Here is a 9,357-nt window from a genome sequence, read left to right on the forward strand (position 1 = left end):
ATATTTCTAGCTAACGTCAGAGGGAAGCATTGTGCTTTCAGTTCACTAAAATCCTTCTTCTCAAATTGTCACCCATGCTGTGCTCATTACATCACAAATAACACAGTCTCCCATAATAAAGAACAATCTAATAAAACACTCTGAAAAGGTCCATTGCAGAAAATAGATTTTTTTTTTTTTTTTTACAGTAAAGCAGATTTTTCACAGTCCCACTATCTGCCCTTCAAATGGCTTCAATTTTGAAAGCATTATCTCCTACCTTTCAGTGGGACAAAACCACACACACTGAAAATGCAATTATAAGATGTGACAGTGCCAAGATTATCATTATTTCTATGTATATTCTGACTCCAAACTGAAAACATTGGACTGCCTGTTATATTCAATAATGTATTAGTTGTTATTTAATGAGTAAAAGCACTGTTGAACAAGCACTGTTGAAAGGAATGCTACATTTAACAACCTAAGTGTTAAATGTAGCATTCCTTTAATGCATGTAAAAAGAAGCATTTGCAGCTAAAAAAAATCTAACATCAACATGTGAAAGGCTCAGCTTTTTCTGCTTGATTTACCATGAATACAGTGTAGGGCTAATCTGGTGACAATTTGATTAACAAACTAATAATTAGAAAACTAAAGGTGCCAAAGAGGACTGTTTTTTTTTTAGAGAGATAATTTGAACTAGCAGAAGTTAAACTGTGCCACTTGAGGAGTTCTGTGCAAAGCATATTTACAAACAAAGGTTGTTTTTTTTTAATCATAAATGCAAAATGTATATATTTTTGTACAGCTTTAACTTTACAGCTCTGCAGGTGTTGTTCTTTCAGTAAATGCCATGTTTCAGAGTCTATACAATTCAGTTGACAGTTATTCTATTACTAAATTAATTGATGATGATTTCCATAATCAATTAGTCATGATTAAATGGATTAATTGTTTCAGCCATAAAAGATTCACAAGATGATACTTCAGGAACACTTCAGAGATGAGAGTTTAAAGATTTCCTGGCTCGAAGGAACCAGAATGAGGTTTGTTCCAGCAGATCGATCAATAAAGGAACATCTTACCGATAAGATGATAACAGTTTGGAAATAGCTTAAAAGGTTTTCCTCCATAAATATTGTTATACTGTATCTCGTACACTCTGGTAATTATGTGACAGTAACACTGAACACATCAGGGTAATGTGCTAGTTAAAGCAGGTTTAGTATAAATATTGTCCTAAAAAAAGGAAAGCTCAAGTTTCCTTTACCACTATTTGATCTCTCCTCTCAGCTATTATTGTCGGAAGTCCAAAGAAAAATGAGAAGAAAAAAAAAAGTGAGCAAATTTTAGGAAAAAGGGAGAAAAATTTTTACAAAATAATTTTCAAAAATAAAAACTGAAAAATTATTGTATCCCAAACATTCTAACTGTGATGACTGAGTATTGGTCATAGCTGCTGTAGAGAGCCAAGAAGAAATGCTTTAAGTACCAGTGGGTTCCACTTCTTATTTCTTCCTGGCATTAGTATCAGTGGCAGCCGGTGATCATGGCAACGGCTAGTCTTTGGCGGGACTGCTCAGGTCTAGACTAGTCCAAGCTGGAATAGTAGACTGTTGGCTGTGGTACTGAGGCACTGTGTTTAATTAGGCCCGTGCTGCTGAGCTGCTGCTGTTTATTTCCCCTGTGACACAATGCTGATCTCCGCAGACCAGACAGGGAGCGCTGGATGTAGAGTCATTCTGCACACACTTCCATGTCTTCACTAACGGCTCTATAGGCACGAAATCTGCTCATACATACACGTAATCTGTATGCTGTGCCAGTACTTCTGTTTGTGGCCATTCACATTTTGTTCACATACCATCCTTTAGCAGAAAACAACAATTACACCTCAGCATGTTCAGTCAGTCTCAGCTGCATTTTCCAAAGTATCACCTTGTTTCACTCTGCACTTCTTTCACATCTCTTTGGAAAACTTCCAAACTTCTTGAACTTGAGACAACACAGTTTATCCGTTATATACTTTTTTTTTTCATTATTTTGACAAATGATCAATGATTAAATTAATTGACTGAGTGTCATGCTTCCTCTGAGGAAAGAAAATCATAAATGAAAGGTTTGACATTATGGGGGAGTTTGCTTTTTAACTTTCTCTCTGCGATTTAGGTAACAAAACCAAACCCCTAGGATATGCGTACACTTTGTGAAACTGTAGCCTGCAGCCACTTATCTTGGATTAGTGCCAAGACTTCAAGGGAAAACGTCAGCCTGAGGGGTGTACTACAAAGCGAGATTAATAGGTTTGTGAGGAAAGTTGAGCGTAAAGCCACAGCTTTCAGTGTCACAAAGGTGGTTCTCTTTTAACCTGGCTTGAGAGCCACGGCCATGCTGGATGTATAAAGTTCTCTGAGCTCAGATTTTTGGATTTGAATCAGATTGAAAACACATCACTCTCTCAATGGTTCTTTTTATTTCTAAACAATATAGGTCCAAAGATTTATTCATGACCTAATTTAAAACTTTTTGTTTTTCTTTGTTGCCAATGACAAATCATTGGGCTTGAAATTAAAATACTGACAAATTATCTTTTAGATACTAATTATAATGTTGGTTATTGTTTTCCAAGTCGAAGTGGCAGAAGATTTGAATATCTTATTTTCATTAAAAAATATTGAGTTTTGTTTGCATTGTGTAACTGGATTATTTTTCAGATGCTGCAGGCCAAGGTGTCAACGCAGTGTGAATGAACTGACAAGAATACTTAGCTTCATCGGGCTGTCACTATATCAGTACCAGTGAGAAAAGTTCTGACACTCTATAGCTGATGTGTGGTCTTACAGTGTCCATCAGTATTTCCCAGCAACTCTGAGCTGTCAGTCTCTTTGCATGGGTTTTACACAGACATACTGTAAGCAACACTAACTACTGATGATGCAAAATTATCTAACTTCCTCAAAATCATTAAATAATTTAAAAATATTAAATGGAAGTGTCCATATGTGTTTTGTACAGAAAGCAAAGAAAACCTTGCAAACACTTTAAAGTTTAAGAAGGACCAAGATTTATGAATTTTGTAAAGACTTTGCTTAATATTTGCTGCATGCATTGAGTAGATTCAACCTCTGGCATTTTTATGAGGCTGTATGTGGTCTGCTTCCATCTAACCTGATGATAGGACCCAACTTAACCATAAAAAGCTACAGCTTGTTTTTTTGTTTTGTTTTTTTTATTTATTTATTTTTTTGCTTGTTCTATGAGGGGTCACACCCCATCAACAGGATCCTATTGAGACTGTGATCACCAGGACATAGAACTGACTACTTAAATTGAAAAACATAATAATACATTAAAATCTGATTTGTACCTAATTTGTTGACCACAAAATGAAGTGGAAGCATTTTTTTCTTGCCTTAACATTCCAGTAAACATGTGTGTGGGTGTGTGCGTGAAGGGAACATAATCACTACATTTAGCAATAAATCAAACTGATGCCTTATTGTAAATGCCCTGAAGAAGGGGAGTATTTTAATAAAAGAGCTGGACATGGCGCTTCTGCTCCAACGGTTATTATTAACTCGATTTAGCTTACAAACATACACAGAGATATCAACGTTGAAACAGCAGTATGTTAGCAACAGAGCTAACAACGGAGCTAACAACAGAATTTGTTAACATTCGGAGTGCCAAAAAAACTCGCAGCTTTCTGAAAATTAATAAACTAATTTACAATCTACAGGCCTGTATATATATATATATATATATATATATATATATATATATATATATATATATATATATATATATATATATATATATATATATATATATATATATATATATACTCATACCTGAATAAGGGGAGTATTTTAATAAAAGAGCTGGACACGGTGCTTCTGCTCCAACGGTTATTATTAACTAAGGAGGAAGTTCCGGTGCTCTTCACTATAGCTAGCGCAAGCGCTAGACTCCCCCTGCTGGTTGAATTTGACCACTGCTTCAGCCAAATCAGACTAGTCAGCCTCTGAAATAACCAAATTTCAATCCATCACATTATGACTTACATTTCTGAGCCCACTGAAAGTCTATAGATGCAGGTCTGCTTGTCCACAGAGGGATACTTTTTTTTTTTTTTTTACTGAACCATTCATATTGAGAACATGAGTCCATGGGTGTTTGCCAATTGTAGATGTTAATATCTTTGAACAAGAAAACAATCTTACAATGAAAGATTTAGACCAAACACCAGATGCAAATATGACAATCGGATACCTTTATTGGTAGATAGAAGTATAACAAGATCTTAACAATATTTTTCATCAAACTCACCTCTTAAGTTTGAATTATGGAGGTGAGTCCTTAAAGCCGGACATCCTTCATTTATCTTTAAGACTCTAATTTTAAAGTAAGACATGAGGTAGTATTTTCATTGTTGTCTTGTTGTATGACAGAAATGACAAATGGAATTGCTTGTTGGACTGACAGGCACTAAAAAACAGACATCTTTTCTCTACTCTACACAGTAAAGAAGCCTCAGTCAACTTTAAATTGTTTTTCTGGCAGAATTTTTTTTATGCTTTGTAAAACAAAAAAGAAACATGGTAGTCAAGAAGATACTTACAGTTTACAAGCACTGTGAGAAAACTGATGGAAAAACTGTTAATGCTAATGAAGCTAAAATTGCCATCTGCTTTAAAGTTTCCTAGCAGCATCAAACCATTATTCTATTTTTTAAATAATTTAGATTGTACTTATATAAGCAATTAAACATTTTAACAGTTAAACATTTAATTAAAAAATGTTACTCAGAGGGGAAAAGAAGTAGCTTTGCTCTGTCTGTTTTTTTGGGGTTTTTTAAAGATAGAAATAGTGACAGCTTGTAAGACCAGATAAAAACAGCCTACAACCACGGTGAGAATGCTGTAACTGATTTACGATTAGCCACTAATTACACTAAAGTTGTCATCTGCTTCAGAGCTTCCTATAAACATCACAAGGTTACATTACTGCTTTGAAGCATTTTGCAGTCTAGTTTATCTAAAATATTTAGAGTGGTCAACCCTGAAGCTGAAGTTCTGTACGCAGTAGGTTTTCTTTAAAATACAGTTGAAGATACAAAGCATTTATACATTAAAAACACAAGGGGAGCATTTGGAAGGCAGAAAAACCCTTTCAGGCAGAGTTCTTTATCAGAGATATATGAACATTTGTGTTTGTTTATTCATAGCGCAAAGAACCATGAAAGATTAAATTTGTAAAACACAATGCTAGTCTTAGTATTTTTAGCTATATTAAGAAATTGACATACAGGTGTCCTGACATGTTGACATATAATATGTAGATGATGAAGTATTTAGTGATATGTAAGAAATGGAGCAAAATAAAAATCTTTAATGACACATGTACAGGATGTGAAACAATCAAATTCATTTCAGGCTGAAACTGCCTATGATTTGTGTCTTGTGAACAGTCAGGTTATTTGTAGCTACCCATTTGTGTTCAGTATGTGTGCATAGTTATTTTAATAACACTAACTTGGCGCTGCAATCCAGCAGAGTCACCTTTACCATGTAGACATAATAAATCACCTTCTCATCTATATAAATCCAAGGAGGTGCAGAGATGAGCTATATCTCATACTGTTTGTGTGTTGAATATTGTATAGATTTCAAAATGTTTTAAGGGCATATATCATGACATCAAAAATGCACACACAAACTGAAAATTGAGGGCATGACACCCGGGAGAAGAGTTCCCACATCTCCTCAGTAGCCTCTAAAAATCAATCCTGGAAAAATGGCAATAATGTTGACAAAAGTTACGTTGAGGCCCAAGATCGTTGCAGGGCACAAGCTCTACTGAGTTCTTTTAAACAATATGTTTAATTTAGAAGTGGATTCAGAGAACTGTTTCTTATTTATTCCTCTCAGTGGAGCAGAACAGAAGATCAGGTCGGCATTATACTACAGCCAAATGAGGACACAGAGTAAGTTAGACTGTCAAAATATGTCAAAAGCAAACATTCAGTTTAACAATTTTAGCCTAGCAAGTCTGAGTGAAACTTTGATGAAGGACGAAGTGCTTCTACTTTTTTTTATGCCTTCAAAATCTGTATTTTAAGAACAATCGAAGCCCATAGCATGACAGAAATCAGTTTGACTATTCTGGCACTAACTTAACAGTGAAAGTAGGCCTGGCAGACAGACCATATGGTACGTGCCAGATTTAGCTTTTTTCACATTTCCAACTACACAAACAGATGCACAAATGTTGAGAAGGAAATGTGATTCATTTCCTGCTTTTTGGACCTTCACTGCTGCATGTCCTCAAGCTTTAATGTCAAGCAAATTGCTGAGTTCATATAGATTGAAAAACGATGTAGGCCCTTTCTCACAATCCCAATATTATGGCATGATATCAATATCAAAGTCATTTAGGTCCTTTCTGTTTAGATGGGTAGCCCCTCAAATCCATATTTCAACACCAGACACATAATTGTTGGCATTTTAAATTACATTTCTGTTTTCTGCCCTCTTGTAGACATTTTTCCTTTCTCATAAAATGAGAGGGACTATTTTTCTTGGTAAATGCCACCATGTGTCCTCTTTGGGCTGAATATATTCAAAAAATAATTCATGAGACACACTTTTACAGTGAGAATCCTCTTTGGCTTGTAATTCTTTTGCCATATGGATCCATTGTGTCTGAATGATGAAGTGAGTGAGTGCAGCCAAAAGGACACCCAGAAACTCATTTTGAAGTGCACAGCTGTGTGCATATCAGTAGTTTGTGAGGTAGGTAATGAGGGAACTTCTTGTCACAGTCACCAATAATAAACTCAGCTGCCTCCAAATCACAGGACTAATGGAGAGATTCTCCATTTAGATGCAAAAAAGAAATAGTGTTGTTCGAGGTTACAGTGGCATGAGAGTAGCAAAATGGGATGCATAATGGCAGATTTAGTCATGGTGTTAATGTATCTGAGAGGAGCTCATCTGTCACTCTGTGTAATGGGCTAAAGGAGATGGAGATAAGTTGCAGAGTCAATGTGACATTTCTGTCTGTTTTTCCTCCTTTTATGTTAGTGTCTGTTCTTTTTTTTGTTTTGTTTTTTTTGTTTGTTTTTTTTTCACACTGTCTGCACTTGGTGACCATGAACTTTTACATTTAGCCATATCTGCATTGTGCCTCAATGCTGACATTCGGAGTAAAACATTTGAAGAATAAGGTACTCAATTAAAAGCAGTTTTTCCCCTTAATGTTTACCTAAGATATATAAAAACTTTAGCACATGCCAATACACCTTCAGCAACTGTCCACTTTATTAAATGCATCTATTAAATTGCATTTCTTGCTAACAAAAACAACAAATGAGTCAATTACAGGGTAACAACTCACTGCATTGAGATATCTTGACATGGAGATGACATCTTGTTCAAACCAAGCATCAGATTGTGGAAGAAAGGGGATGGTCCTACGTTCTACAGAAAATGCTAATCACAGATCTGCTGTCCACAATAGTATCCATCTTGTCTTGTTGGGTAAAGTTGGTATTACAGTAATGGTGTCAAGATTATTCTTCTTGTAACACTTCCGAGCCCTTACTGTCAACAGAGTGTCATCCAAACAGTACAGTATTTTGGTGTTTGGTGATAATGCTCATTCCTTTATGACCTAAGTCAGGGGTGGGCAATCCTGGTCCTCGAGGGCCGGTGTCCTGCAACTCTTAGATGTCTCCCTGGTCCAACACACTTGAATCCAATAGCTGAATCACCTCCTAAGTGCAGTCAAGTTCTCCAGAGTCCTGCTAAGGACCTCATTATTTGACTCAGGTGTGTTGAAGTACAGATGCATCTAAAAGTTGCAGGAGACCGGCCCTCGAGGCCTGGAGTTGCCCACCCCTGACCTAAGTGTACCCTGATGGGTACTTCCAGAAGAATGACAAAACTCAAGTAATCACGTAATGGTTTATTAAACATGACAGTTTCAACTGTACCCTCCACAGTCACCAGATCTCAATCCCTTAGAGCACCTTTGAAATGATGGAACAGGAGATTCACATCATAGATGCCAGTTAATCTTCTCCCCTTGAGTAAATATGAACCAATACCTCTGATAAATACATTCAACACCTTTGCAAATTTATGTCTCAGAGAGAAAAAGACATCTATTTATTTAGTTTGAAATGAAGGTCTTCTTGTGTTTCTTAGCGTTAGCATGTGAGTCATAAATGTAAATGACAAAAACCTCACAAAAGTTAATGTTAGTAGATTAACTTCTTTTGGATGTTTCAGAAATTAGCAATGATTCCAAAGAGCTAAAGTAACCTGTTCTTAGTGCTTATTTGGTATATTTTGTGGTTTCATCCGATGTTGCATCAGATTAGTTTATTTGAACTTTGGACATTTTTGGCAGTCTTTGTGTTATCTTACTGTCCAGCAGACAGACACACTAATGATGATTATTCCTTCTCAGTTTTCTTGTTGGCAGCAAAATAGTCTAACACCCAAAGCAACAAAACGATAACTAGAAGCCCAGCATATCAATGTTTACATTATGATTTGGGAAGACTTGCTTTTTGGAAAACAGACTCTAGAATATGAAGCCAAAAGAAATACATTACTCAAAGCTGTGGAGCCAAAAGTCAATTAAACCGCACTCTAAGGAACATCTTATTAGCAACTCCCACTTCATGGTTTAGCAAATACAGTCCATCGGCATTCCTTTTGGTCTGCTTAGTACAACACTGTTGGGTTGGAAATGATTGGAAGACGAAAAGAGAGCTGTGACAGACTTGGGCAAATACTCGCAGCAAGATCAAAGCTGCTGAGTGGAAGAGAACACTGTGTTTGATAAATGGGGAGGGGCCAAAGGAGGGAACTGTATGAAAGATTTCACTGACACTGCAGTTCATGGAATGGAATTGGGGGGAGGGCACAGTTACAACCCATTAATCATGGCAACTAAAACGCTTTGTGTTAGCATTAGTGTTTTTATTGGCTAATATAATAAAGCTTTGAGAATTTTAACTGTTTTACAACAAAAAAAAACACTTCTCATTTATTATCTCATAATACAATTATCTGAAGTCAGACGACAGGCTGTCATAGAAAAAAAAGACTGTAAAAAATTATATTAATATTGGCAAAGTAATAAACTCTATTCTGTATCAAGCTCAAAACCTCCCAATTTAAATGTAATTACCATATTTTTTTCCCTGTAGGGAATATAACAAGCAGGGTCTTGATTTCTATGCGGGAATCTAAACATGTGATATCAACCATCACATGTTTATATCATGTTTATATCATGTTGGATATCATTATATGCTGATATCCAAGATCAGCATATAATGTCTGGTGAAATGATTGTATG

Source organism: Xiphophorus hellerii, chromosome 6, assembly GCF_003331165.1.
Source record: "Xiphophorus hellerii strain 12219 chromosome 6, Xiphophorus_hellerii-4.1, whole genome shotgun sequence".
Taxonomy (NCBI): Eukaryota; Metazoa; Chordata; class Actinopteri; order Cyprinodontiformes; family Poeciliidae; genus Xiphophorus; species Xiphophorus hellerii.